This window comes from Vulpes vulpes, chromosome 4 (genome assembly GCF_048418805.1).
Source record: "Vulpes vulpes isolate BD-2025 chromosome 4, VulVul3, whole genome shotgun sequence".
NCBI lineage: Eukaryota > Metazoa > Chordata > Mammalia > Carnivora > Canidae > Vulpes > Vulpes vulpes.
The window spans coordinates 22459597-22473004 of NC_132783.1; the positions used below are offsets into that span (position 1 = coordinate 22459597).

General features: G+C 40.4%; 1 protein-coding gene and 1 long non-coding RNA gene across 2 annotated transcripts in view; one reads left to right on the top strand and one right to left on the bottom strand.

Moving 5' to 3' along the window:
- Positions 1 to 793: 793 nt before the first annotated feature.
- LOC140598531 (uncharacterized) lies at positions 794 to 4752 on the top strand. The gene is made up of 2 exons (XR_012000968.1): positions 794 to 2544; positions 3858 to 4752. It is a non-coding gene; the product is annotated as an uncharacterized lncRNA (long non-coding RNA).
- Positions 4753 to 4990: 238 nt separating this feature from the next.
- LOC140598716 (rho GTPase-activating protein 20-like) overlaps positions 4991 to 13408 on the bottom strand; it is a 45775-nt gene continuing 37357 nt past the window's right edge. Inside the window, exon 11 of the mRNA XM_072757242.1 lies at positions 4991 to 5178. The gene's annotated coding sequence lies outside the window, so the exon portion shown is untranslated. The remainder of the gene's footprint in view (positions 5179 to 13408) is intronic.

The window sequence follows — 13408 nt, forward strand, 5'->3', positions numbered from 1 at the left end:
GCTTTTAAAATCTGTGTTTACTCTTTTGCAAATTAACTCTAAGGTATTAGAGCACAGAGGTTTACACGGTGGACAGGGAAGACAAATTACCTGGACTCAGTTCCTATCCAGCTACTCAATGGCTGTGTGGCTCAGGCAAGTTACTTAGATTCTGTATCAGCAACCTCACCTGACAGAGGAGGGGACAATTCTAGTGCCTTCCTCACATATTCATGGTACATATTAAGGTTCTAATACACATGACCACTTATAGGCACATAGTACCTATTCTGTGCTAGCTGCCGTCACCATCATCATTATTAAGGATTAAATGATGTATTTCAAAGTTATCAATCTATACAGCTTAAGGATATTTCTAAAAATAGTCGTTTGACGTGCGGATAATCTCCAATTGAATTAAAATAATATATTTATAAGTAATATAATAATTTAACTTCCTATAGTAATATGTAGCCACAGTAGGGCTAGTACTTAAAATTTCATAGGACCTACTGCTTCTAATTGTACTTATTTTAAACTTTTAACTAAGGAAAGACAAATATGTACTTTACTATAAAATAATCCATTAAAAGATCTCCAAGATATTTAACTGATATTATTATGGTATTACTAAAGAAATCATTAGATAGCTGCTCCCTAATATTCTGTAACAGAGTCTAGAAAAATTATTAAAAAAAATTTATATAAATCTGATTTAAAAAACAGAAAAGAAACTGAATTAGAGAAAAGTCTTTATAATTTTTGGTATAAATGAAAAATCCAGTTGATTTTTTTTTTTTTGGTTGCTAGGTTGGTGCCCCTGCGATCTGAATGCTGCATCAACAACATTTAATAAGCCCATGGATCTCAATGTCTTCATGACAATGGAGAAAGTCTTGTCTGTGCTTTAGAAACAATCAAGTTGCTTCTCTCACAGGAATCCACATTTGATCTCTCGGCTCCGCCATTTTGAAATATCATGTGTCACCAGAAGACTCCAAAATAAACTGCCTAAGACTACCCATCCTTGCACAAGGCAGAGAAAGGAGAGAAAATAATATGTAATAAAATAGCTCTCCTGCTAATGGGAAAACGAAACTGACATCAGAATTGGGACAAAGCTTTGTTGACATCACAAGTTTGGCTCAATACCTAGTGCTCTCTCAACATATTCAGTCCATCCCCACAACCTGACATCCCTCATGAGGTGTTCCAAAAACCCAGGTTTTCTATATGCTCCTTTTTCTTATAACACCAAGCCACCTTTTCATTTATGTTGATATTATGCTGCAAAAAAGTCCCAGGAAGGGATGCCTGGAACTATGTCTTTAAGAACATGAGATGTAGCACTATATCTAAAATATTCCAAGAATTCAAAGTCTTGACTTTAAATGATGTAATTCTGTACATAAATAATTTTCTATGAAAAGATCAGAAATTTTTAAAAGCCTGTAAAATCTGAGTAGGTCAAATATTTCTTCCAATATTACATTTTTCCTTTGGTGTAAAGAAATTAATACTTAGTAATAAGAATCACCCATTTTTTATGGAGCCTAAGAATTCTTTTGGTTCATTTTAAGCCACATCTTTCACACTTAGAATTTTCTGGTTCAGTTGGAAATACTTTTCAGAAGTCTGAACATACAGTTCAATGAATTGTTCTGAAATGTGTGCATGTGGGAAGAATTTTTTGCTTATGAGATCCTTCAATAATTCATATATTTAAATCATCATTTCCAAAGCAAATCTTCCAAAATCAAATAAATTGCAAAACTACCAGTGAACTAAGTCTCCAAAAAGGAGTTCCAATTCTCTGCCAAAACAGACTTCAAATTCTTAATCCCTTGTCCAAAAAAATTGGACCAACTATTGATGTTTTCCACCAAGCAAGCCACATAGCCACAAATGTTTCTCATTTACTCCAATCCTGGGACATACAGCTCAAACAAGAAATTTCCTGAATACCCCAAATTTCAGATACAATTTGGAATGTAAGTGATTCATAATGTTAAGCAGGAAACATTATGGTCTTCTCCTACCAGCTCGATGTTTCTGGAATGCAACCCTCAGGAGATTATTCCACCGAATCAGAAGGCTGACATCACTGTCAGCCTTGTGACCCATTATAGCTGGGTCCTCTGCTCCCAGCTCAGATGTGATTCTGAACCCTGAACAGTCTGCTACTCCAGCTAGCATTCAAGGAAAACAGACGTTCCGCCAAGGGAGCGAACAAAGATCCATACTGTGCTCTGTGGCAAGGAACACAGAGTGCACTCGATCCCACTCTAAGGAAAAGCCAAGATAATGTTAAAAGGAATTAAAGACACTGTCATCACTTGTGCACCAAAAGGCTCTCACACTGGCCTCTGAACAGATTCTAATTAATTTGAATATGAAACTTCACAGATCTTCTAGTTTATGAATCCTCTTCCAGTCACACCCCCACTTCACCTCCTCTTAAATCGAACAATAATTTCTGAGAGTATCAAAGTTGCCAACAGTCATCTTCTGTAGATTCCTACTCTATTTCAAGGAAGGAAGCGCACCTGACATAGCAGAAGACAGGTATGACACTGAATGACCGAATGACCGGGAGAACTGTGTGAGTCTTTGTAACACCGGCTACTAAACAAGAGAGACGTGCAGGTGGTTCCCTTATAAAGAAATACATAAGTAGGGCCTAGAGGAGTGATGTGGGTAAAAGGTAGAGATAAAAACTTACCGACATAGTATTCCATTACCTAAAGGGATCATTGCAAGCAAAATATACAGTTAAAGGGAACTCAAAGCTGAGCAGCCAATCCTTTGGGAGTCTGGGCAAACGTAGAGTGTTATCGATGATACAGACATAACCACCAATAGGAAGAAAGGTCACAAACAAAAGGCAGCTGAGGAAAGGTAAGAGTTACTATTTAAGCATAAGGAAAAAATGTAGTTTAAACAGAATAACATTCTCTAAAACACAGAATAAAGAAAGAACACAAAACAGTGGGTTTGCCTAAAGTAAATTCCATGAGTCTACATGTAGGCTTTTTGATATCAGTAACATTCACAAGGAGACACTTGAACTGAGTTTGTAAATTAAAATTGTGAGGTCATGCTGGAGGTGCTGGAAGAGGACTGCATCAGGAAGCCATAAAAAATACAAAATGCTTGGAAAAAATTAATGTATGCACATTTAAAAATATCAGTTGAAATTTGTGGTTGGATCAACGTATATCATGAATAACCTAAAAAGTGGCTTGAATATCTCCAGCTGCCAAAAAGATTCTATTTTCCAGCCCAATCTAGCCTTTTGTAAGAGGCATCTCTCATTTATCCAGACAAAAAAAGACAGTAATTACATTGGTTATCCAATGCTTATCTGTATGGAGAAAATATGGTTAGCTAATAACATCAGGAAATGGAATATTCTAGATGACTATCCTTTCTGGTTACTTTAAAACCTAATTCTGTGCATTTTCCCTCTTCTGACTGTGGACTTTACACTCAGAATGGAGTGAAATCAGCATAACTCTCAGCAAATTATTAAATTTACAGTCTTTGGGATCAGAGTAAATGACATGATGTACAATGAAGCTTCTAGAACAATAAACATGGTAAATTCTTTGTTTTTAAAGATTATTAATTTATTTATTAGATAGAGAGAGAGAGAGAGAGAGTGAGAGAGGCAGACGGAGAAGCAGGCTCCATGCAGGGAGTTTGACATGGGTCTTGATCCCGGGTCCCCAGGATCACGCCCTGGGCAGAAAGCAGTGCTAAACCGCTAAGCCACTGGGCCTGCCCGCACATGGTAACTTCTTAAAGAAATATTAGTTTCCTTATTCTTTCCCTTCTCTCTTACTTCTGCCAACCATAGCTTTGCTTTTTTTTTGCAGCTTAGGTACCAGGAGCTGTGCTTTCACATGCAATCAACCAATTTCCCAGTGAATTGCAATGTTTCTACATTCTGTTAACCATCTGATAAAGGAGTTTTAATTAGAGGACTCCTCTAAAAACTTATTGCTTAACTTTTTCTCATCTTGGCGGAATTTCTGCTGAGGAATCAGCTATGTTCAACTCACAGTTTCTGTCAGAGCCCAATGTAATGTGCAGCACTAGGCAAGGATACAGGGATATGGAATTCAATAAAATACGGTTCCTACTGAGGATGGTTAATTTTATGTATTAACTTGACTGGGCCACAGGATCACCAGATAGTTGTTCAAACATCATTCTGGGTGTTTCTGTGAGGGTGTTCTGGCATGCGATTAACATTTAAATAGATGGACTTGACTAATGCAAATTGTCCTCCAGTGTGGGTGAGCCTCATCCTATCAGTTGAAGACCTGAACAGAACAACAGGGTGATCCTCCTCCACATAAGAGGATTCTCCTGCTTGATGATCTTCAAACTAGAATATCTGCTCTTCCAGCCTAACGGTGTGTAAAGTGGGACACTGGTTCTTCTACGTCAGCCTGTGGCCTCTAGATTCAAAGTGGGACACTTGTTCTGCATATTCTGGACTTGGCCAGCCTCCATAACCACGTGAGCCAATTCCCTGGAATGAATCTTTCGATAGATAGAGATATATATAAATAGATAGACAGAAAGACAGATATCTAGATCCTATCAGTTCTATTTCTCTGGGAAACACTGGCTAATACACTATCCTCGAGAAGCTCAAAATCTAGTCATGAGGATATACCCAAATAAAATTTCTCCATGAAGCCTTTCCCAAGTAATAACACAGAATATTGCACTATGAGCCAAATAAACCATCAAGTAAAGAAACTATCAATAAATGTTCACTGAATGATTCAAAAGTACTTGAAAACAAGATCTGCCAAGGACATTATCAGAGCATGTAATTCATTCCCTCAAGAATTCTCATAAAGAGAATGATCTGGTGTCAATTTACAACTAGATTTAACCCTTTTCTGCATATGCTGAATACATGAGATTTCTCTGCTTTATGAGTTAGTTACTGTTATTTGAAGCAGGTCATTGGGAATAAATTTAAAACAGGGAGTGCAGTTATAAATTGGTTCATTCCTCTCACAGTACATAGTACAAATAAGAAGCAAATAAGCTTCCTTGAATGGCAGCCAAGTTTTTCTGCTCCTGAGATGGTGCCTCATGAACAAAGCGAAGCCAGTTGGAGTGTCGAGGGTTGGTAGCATCCAAAATGTATAGTACTTCTCCCTTACTCCCACGAACCTGAAACATAAAAAGCTGCTGAGTTTGGACATGAAGTTAGTATTAGTCATACTAAACATATCAAGAGTAGGATATGATATTTTCTCATAAGGATACACATTTCTTATTGACAGATGTTGAATAGATGCTGGATTAACATCCATTCTCCCCCTTAAACATACGTACAAATAGAACCTACTATTTTATTTGGCAGATGTCTAGACGACTCACAATTGCAGCAACTCTCAGAGTTGATAGCTCTTTTCTGGTTCAAATTATTTGTTAGTTGGTATATTTTAATAGACGTGTTGCAACTGCAACCACCCAGGGGACAACCATAATTGCAACCTGTCCCCCTTTTCCCACTGAAAAGGGGATACTGCTTGGTTCCCACTTGAGGGGGGCAGAGCTGGAGCAATCCTTTCAATTTCACTCTCCACCTGTTTCCTGAATCTTTTCCATATGAGGAGAACTTGCCAATGAAACCAGTAGAATCTGACATCCACTGAGCCACATTTTCACATTTCTAAATAGTAGATAAATAAAATAGGTTCCATTTTGTCTTTTCATGGCCTGCTCATGACTTGTTGAGGTCAGTGCGCCCTCTGTCTTTTGTTTCATGCCATAAGGCTTCCTGGTCAGACCCACTCAACATTCAGTTGGAGGGAGAGAGGTAACTGCCAAAGGAGTGGGTAGCTCATTTTACATTCTGGAAACCAAGTTGCTTCAACTCAAGCTTCTCCAAGGCCCCCACGCTGTAGGTTATCAGGCGGTGCTCAGTTTAATAATGGAAAAATCAATCTCCATCCAACTCACTGTGTGTTTAAATTCCATTGGAATCCAGGGGAGGAGGAAAGGAGTGAGTGATCAGCACTTCAGATCTCTAATACCAAGTAACACAAATATAAGAATATAAATTCACCTTTGCAGACTTGGGGTGGGGATAAACAAATTCTACATCTCCAAAACTTCATTTAATAAAATAAAGCACCACGAGCCTAATAATGTCTGAATTTCCCAATGATCCATTTGGACAATCATGCATTCACTGGACATAATTCACTGAGTCCCTACCATGTGCCAGGTACAACTTAAGGCACTATGAATCTTTCAGTGAACAAGACAGCTGGAACTGGACATCGTTGCAGCACTTAAGAACAAACAAGCATAGGATATCACTTCAGGGAAAGGTAAGAGCTGTGAAGACAACTCAAGCAGAGCAGAAGGAGGCAGAGTGAGGGGAGCTGAGCAATCTCAGAAGAGATGATACAGCCTCTCTGACCTGAGAGGAGCTCTAAAGAAGGTAGGGACTGGCCAGTGGCCAGTGGAGGGCTGGAGACAGAGTGCTCCTACCCAGAGAGAACAGCACATAGAAGGCAATTAGAAAGGCCCCGGGAGTGGCACAGAAGCAACCAAGAAAATGAGGGGCAGGGACATCAAACAAACTGCACAGGTCCAGCCACATACTGATGTACAGACTAGGAAGCCATCTGCAGAGGTCAAGTTACCTCCAAAAGACTGTTACATCAAAACATCTGCTACATGAGCTCCAAACACTGATATGTCAAGATTTTAGCATATATTGTCCAGAAAAAATGCAGTTTTCCTGTTCTGTCTTTATACCATTCACTGCCATGTGTCTCAAACAATTCCTGTTTTCTTAAATGCCAAAGGATCCTCAATAATCATTTAAAAATCTTGCTGACAAAATGCGAGACCTCCATGAGAAGCAGAAATTTAATTTTTGATATTGTAACTGCTAAAAGAAGAACTCAGGACTATAAACACCTACTATTTATATCTCATATGTTTAGGTGAGAAGCCATGGGAATTTGTAACTTCTCACTAGGAAAGCTCATACTGAGATCTCCTTTGAGAGGCACTTGAAAACTGTGCTATGTTGCTGCTTACCCCTCACTGCCCATTGGGTAACGTCAGAAGTGTCCAGAAAGACTGCTGGGATACATAGAAAGAACTCTCCATGCCCCTCCTCAAAGAGGACATCAACTCACTGTTCTTTAAGGACAGTGAATAAATCATTAAATAAGTCACGTTAGATAATTGGGTATGAAGTCTCCTTTCCCGGTTCCTCTGTAGCTACAGTAACAAAACTGTTTACCTTGACAAAGAGCTAAATGAAGCAGAATGAGCAGCAATGCCATTAGATTCTTGAAACAAAAATTTTCTTAGAATCAGATTTTAAAATCTGCGACTGTTTTGCAGAAGGGAGACTGAAGCAGTGGAAGGAACACCCTAAGGCACGGTCCCCAGTCTTTAAAGGGAAATGATGGGGAGAGGAGCAGAGGCAAGGCTGGTGATAAATAAGCTACACATTAAAATCCTGGGAAGAGGCATGCCTGGGTGGCGCAGCGGTTTGGCGCCTGCCTTTGGCCCAGGGCGCGATCCTGGAGACCCGGGATCGAATCCCACATCAGGCTCCCAGTGCATGGAGCCTGCTTCTCCCTCTGCCTATGTCTCTGCCTCTCTCTCTATCTCTGTGACTATCATAAATAAATAAAAATTAAAAAAAAAATCCTGGGAAGACAATGGCCTCCTTTGTAGTTTCTAAGACCTTGGGGTGGGCAGATCAAATGCCTCAGGTGTAGAACATGCTCTCTCCCCTTCCACCCCTACCCCAAGGTAACCCCTAGACTCATTATAATGTATTTGCATAATGGCTACAACTCTCTATCCCCCCCCCCACGGAGAAGGCTGCCAAACCTCAGAGGGTCAAACTCTTACTCCCAACTTGTGGGAGGAGTTTCCCAAATGACTGGAGGCAACCTCCATTAAGAGACCACCTCACTGCAGATCACAGCTCCTCCCAGCCCAGAGAGGCCCAGTAATACCCAATTCCAGAACAACCTAGGGGCCGGTTCCACCTCGCAGAACCTGCCTATTCTCCCACCTTGAGAGTGCACTTTTTTTGCTTTAATGAACCGCTTTGCATTTACTACATTCTTTCTGGCTATCTTTATTGGAGTGCAGATCCCCACATAAATCTTCTGGGGAATCCAAGGACTGAGACCTCCATTTACACAAACAGACACTCTCTTCCAGAACACCATTACTGTTTGGAATCCACACAATCCAACTTTTTTTTTTTTATGTAGGGAAACCCCAATGGCTCTGTCAGGGACATATCTCCGTTGGAGAGGACAGCACTACTCACAGAAACTACCTCTGAGTCATACATTGGCTGCCCAGTAGGAAGTACAATATACATCAGATGTGTCTGACATTTGGAATTCTTTCTTCAAAGATGTGAAATGTAACAAAGATTTCTCTGTGACTTATTAGAGTAAGGACACTCGGCCAGGGGCATCGTTGGCTCTTTGTATATTTCAGCTTTTTCCCAGGCCCTTTGCCTCCAACCAGGTCCAGGTATTCAGTATTAGTGACTTATTTCCGGTCCATTAGATGTATTCACTCTGGTTGTCTGTAACCATCTCACACCACATCACAGCTTAGGAGACAAGCACCATTTAATTTTATATTAAACTTCTGATGAAACCTGTCCCTTTCAATACATCCATTTTACATATCGATTCAGGATTACTTATATTCTCATAGCAACAAGATTATAGACAGCAGTGTACTGTAGAGTTGCTTACATATTCATAGCTGAGATACTTCTTTTTGTTCATTAACAGAACCACTATTTATTTTATTCAAAACACCCTGAACCAAATGACTTCTGAGTTCCTCTCTGCAGGCTACCTGTTCCCTCCAACTCTGAAGTGCCTTGTTCCCCTTCCCAGTCTTAACACTTCCCTGAAGCTGTAAGATCATCTGCTCATGTGATTTGTATCTTCCCACCCTACCCACAGCATTCCCCTCTTGAAATATCTAAGAGACATTCAAAGATAATCTAAGCCATCCTTCCTCTCTCCAGACAAACCAAATAAAAACTCTCCAGACAGATGGCTACTATTAAAGTCTCCATTTATCTATTTTTAATTTGATACCAAACCCTGAGGTAATAAATTGAACATTTTTAAAGTCTAAGGAATAAGGAAGATATTCCTCTTAGTATCATTTTCCTGCATCTAACTAACCTTTGCAGCCAAAATATAATTTTTTCCTGTCAAAACTTGTCTTCCAAATAGCATCATCTTTTATTTGAATTTTCATGAAGATGAAGTGTATTGGTTACTGTCCTACTGAAGATCATCTCCCACATGTCTGGGGGCCTGTAATGAGTGAATATTCTCATCTTGCAGTAAAAACCATCTCGATCCCAAACCCTGTTTGATTTGCACAGACCTCCTAAGCCAGTTACATAAAAAAAAAATGTAGCTAAGGTGGGGAAGGAAAAGAAAAGAAAAAGAAGCTAGTTTTAAGCACTAATATTTAAGGTAGGGATATCTTTGGAGAATCAGATGGCACCATATGTTTATATTAAATTACAGGCATTTTTTCCTTTGTTTTTAACTGAAGTTAGGCCAGATGCTCTGCCTTCAGTGTCCAATTAAACAGATCTCAGGATATCCTTAGAAGCACAAAGAAAAAAAAAGTCTGCTCATGTAATCAATTCTGACAGCCCACCGTTCTCAGATTTAAACCCAAGAGAGACACATTTTTAGAAATCAACAAAGATCGTCACTAGGACAGTAGAGATTTACAGTTTTTCAGCAAAGGGCACAGGGCTTTTTCTATTGATTTCTCAAAGGATTCTTTTTTTTTTAATAATAAATTTATTTTTTATTGGTGTTGAATTTGCCAACATACAAAATAACACCCAGTGCTCATCCCGTCAAGTGCCCCCCTCAGTGCCCGTCACCCAATCACCCCCACCCCCTCGCTCCTCCCCTTTCACCACCCCTAGTGATTTTTCAAAGGATTCTGTTAAAAATTCTTGCTGTTTTGGGCTTATACACACGTATACACATATCACCGAGGCCTACCTGTTTATATCTTCTCCAGGGGTATTATCCAATAACCCTGACCCATGGAATCCCCTATCTCCAGATTGAAAAGCAGATAGAAAACACATATTTTTACAGATCGCAGTCTCTTTAACTGAACAGCATTCAGAATACAGTACACAGGAAGTTAAATAACTTAAAAGGGTTGATGTGAAAAATTAAGTCAGTTTTTCATTACAAGTAATTAGTGCCCTAAATATGTGTAGCTGAAGAATGTCAGAAAAGTATTCTGGGCAAGATGGTGGAAGAGTAGGGTTCCCAAGTCACCTCTCCCCACCAAATTACCAAGATAACCTTCAAACAATCCTCAAAATCTACCAATTTGGCCTGAGATTTAAAGAGAGAACAGCTGGAACGCTACAGTGAGAAGACTTCATGCATCTATCAAGGTAGGAGGACGGGGAAAAAGAAATAAAGAAACAAAAAGCATCCAAGGGGAAGGGGCCCCATGTGGAGCCGGCTAAGGCTGGGGACGGTGTCCCCAGGACAGAAAAGTCCCGTCCCGGAGAAGCAGGAGCTTCACCAATCTTCCCAGATGGAAAGGGGCTCACAGGAAGTTGGAGCAGGACCCAGGAGGGTGGGGATGCCCTCAGGCTCCCAGAGGCACTAACAGACACCTGCGCCCCGGGGACAGCACGCCACACCCCAGAGCCGAGCTCCCTAAAGGGCTGCAGTGCACTTGGCTAGACCAGGGAGTAGCTCGGAGGGGCTCCGGCTGCGGCTCCGCGTGAAGGGGGTTGCGTGGCAGGAGCAGGATTCCAACAGCACAGGCCTGGGAGCCCAGGGCGCCGGGGACACAGCCCAGTATCTGGCCTCCTTCGCTGACAGGTAGAAGCCGCGAGGGCCAAGGACAACAAGGAGGCTCCTGCCACAAGCTGAGCAGATGAGTGCCCCCGCCCCGGAGTCTCCAGGCCCCTGCAGACTGAGAGCTCCCGAGTTACTGCGGGAGCTGACTGTAGGGCTGGAGAGCTGGCTGCCACTACTCTGGTTGCTCCTCCTGGGGCCTCAAGGGGTAAACAACCCCCACTGAGCTTCACAGTGGCCTCACCTGATAAACAGTTTAAACATCTTTCACTGAGCCTTGCAGCAGGCAGGGGACTGAGCAGTTCCCCCAAGTGCTAACACCTGAAAATCAGCACAGCAGGCCCTTCCCCCAGGAGACCAGCTAGGGGGACAGGGGAAAAACAAATTATTCACCAAGCAGCACTGGAAAGTTCCAGGGGGGGTCGAGGGATTTACAGTACACAGAATCAGAGGGTACTCCCCCTTGTTTTTTTTGTTTTTTGATTTGTTTCTGACCCCCCACCCGTTTTTTTTTTTCTTTTTTTCTCTTTCTTTTATTTTATTCTCTTTCTCTTTCTTCTCTTCTCTTCTCTTCTCTTCTCTTCTCTTCTCTTCTCTTCTCTTCTCTTTTCTTTTCTTTTGCAAGAGAAACACAAGCAAAAATGAACTATTGGGACTTGATCAACATAAGAAGCTTTTGCACAGCAAAGGATACAGTCAACAAAAGTAAAAGACAACCTACAGAATGGGAGAAGGTATTTGCAAATGACGTCTCAGATAAAGGGCTAGTTTCCAAGATCTATAAAGAACTATTAAACCCAACAGCAAAGAAACAAACAATCCAATCAGGAAATGGGCAAAAGACATGAACAGAAATCTCACAGAAGAAGACATAGACATGGCCAACACGCACATGAGAAAATGCTCTGCATCACTTGCCATCATGGAAATACAAATCAAAACCACAATGAGATACCACCTCACACCAGTGAGAATGGGGAAATTAACACAGCAGGAAGCCACAAATGTTGGAGAGGATGCGGAGAAAGGGGAACCCACCTGCACTGTTAGTGGGAATATGAACTGCAGATAGGGGATTCCAGGGTGCAGCCACTCTGGAAAACTGTGTAGAGGTTCCTCAGAGTTAAAAATATATCTGCCCTAGACCCAGCAATTGCACTGCTGGGGATTTACCCCAAAGATACAGATGCAATGAAACGCCGGGACACCTGCACCCTGATGTTTCTAGCAGCAATGTCCACAATAGCCAAACTGTGGATGGAGCCTCAGTGTCCATTGAAAGATGAATGGATAAAGAAGATGTGGTCTATGTATACAATGGAATGTTACTCAGCCATTAGAAACGACAAATACCCACCATTTGCTTCGACGTGGATGGAACTGGAGGGTATTATGCTGAGTGAGATTAGTCAATCAGAGAAGGACAAACATTATATGGTCTCATTCATTTGGGGAATATAAAAAATAGTGAAAGGGAATAAAGGGAAAAGGAGAAAAATAATTGGGAAATATCTGAAAGGGAGACAGAACATGAGAGACTCCTAACTCTGGGAAACGAACTAGGGGTGGTGGAAGGGGTAGTGGGCGGGGGGTAGGGGTGACTGAGTGACAGGCACTGAGGTGGGCTCTTGACGGGGTGAGCAGTGGGTGTTATTCTATATGTTGGCAAATTAAACACCAATAAAAAATAGATACATGAAAATAAAAAAGCCACAAAATGTAAAGTAGAATAAATAAATAAATAAATATTTTTTAAAAATTTAAGGAAATGAGACATATAACGTGACAGCATAGAGTCTCAGACAAACCTTATGCCTAATACAGTCTTTAATACATGATAGATATTACTTTTCAGTTAATCAAACATTATTAAATGGAGTATACCTTCAAAAGTGATTTCTTGTAAAAATAAAAATTATTCAAGAGGCTTGTACAGAACAACTAGATGTTAGCCACTGCTGCTTCTTAGGCTCCTGTTTTAAAAGCACTAATATCTGTACAGAAACACTTAAAGGAATAAAATGGTCTTTTCAATGCTTGTTTTCTCTCAATTTAGTACTGAAAAACCATTAAGACTCCCTAGACTAATAATAACTACACTATATATGATGTAATTTTCTGAATAATGTATAAAAATAAAGAGCTGAATATTTAGTTGAGAAAAATAAATATAAGAACATATCTTGTTTTCCCATTACTATCAAAAACTTAATTTTTTTTGCAGAAATAAGTTATAGATTTGGGGGACCTTTTTTCAAAATATCAAAGATAAAACTCACAACAAATGTGAGAAAATAAATAACTATAATGAAAACAATTGCAATATTTCACAATAATCATAATTCTAAATCGCAGAATGGTTTTTAGTACTAGATAACATAATACTTTAACACTCTGATACAGATTTGGAAACTAAAGTTGGTCTGTTATAGCTCCTACCGAAGGGGCTCAATTGAGGAAATTCTCTAAGTATGCTGAAGCTTGGGCCTCCAGGAGGGCTATGCACCAGGTTTTTGAGC